Source organism: Penaeus monodon, chromosome 29 (assembly GCF_015228065.2).
Source record: "Penaeus monodon isolate SGIC_2016 chromosome 29, NSTDA_Pmon_1, whole genome shotgun sequence".
Classification (NCBI taxonomy): domain Eukaryota; kingdom Metazoa; phylum Arthropoda; class Malacostraca; order Decapoda; family Penaeidae; genus Penaeus; species Penaeus monodon.
In genome coordinates this window covers 3,883,712-3,884,038 of record NC_051414.1, presented here as the reverse complement: position 1 = coordinate 3,884,038, position 327 = coordinate 3,883,712, and the positions used below count along the sequence as shown (strand labels likewise).

The following is a 327-nucleotide window of genomic DNA, read 5'->3' as shown; positions in this document are numbered from 1 at the left end:
GTCTGCTAAAGAAGGAAAAATTAAAATTCCGATGTTGAAACAGAAGAAAAGCGGTGATGCAGTTCAGCCATGCCTCGATTTTTTTTTTTGTCTTTTAGGGAATATCACCTATATCCTATTGTTATATATTATGGTTTAAACTGTGAGAACATATAAATTTATCTCTTACACTGATATGTTTTTTTTGGAATGGTTTTAGGACCACTGGATTAAAAAAAAATTATAAGAATTGTTATAAAACGTACCCGCTGCAAGTACACAGTGCTATGAAAAATTATAAAATAGCATGCCAATAAGCTGCAATTATTTTCTAAAGATTATTTAATT

At 29.4% G+C, this 327-nt stretch overlaps 1 protein-coding gene across 1 annotated transcript in view; it reads left to right on the top strand.

Moving 5' to 3' along the window:
* The window catches only part of LOC119591913 (metabotropic glutamate receptor 3-like), a gene marked incomplete at its 3' end in the record, with an annotated part of 20,212 nt that overhangs the window by 12,996 nt on the left and 6,889 nt on the right, over positions 1–327 (top strand).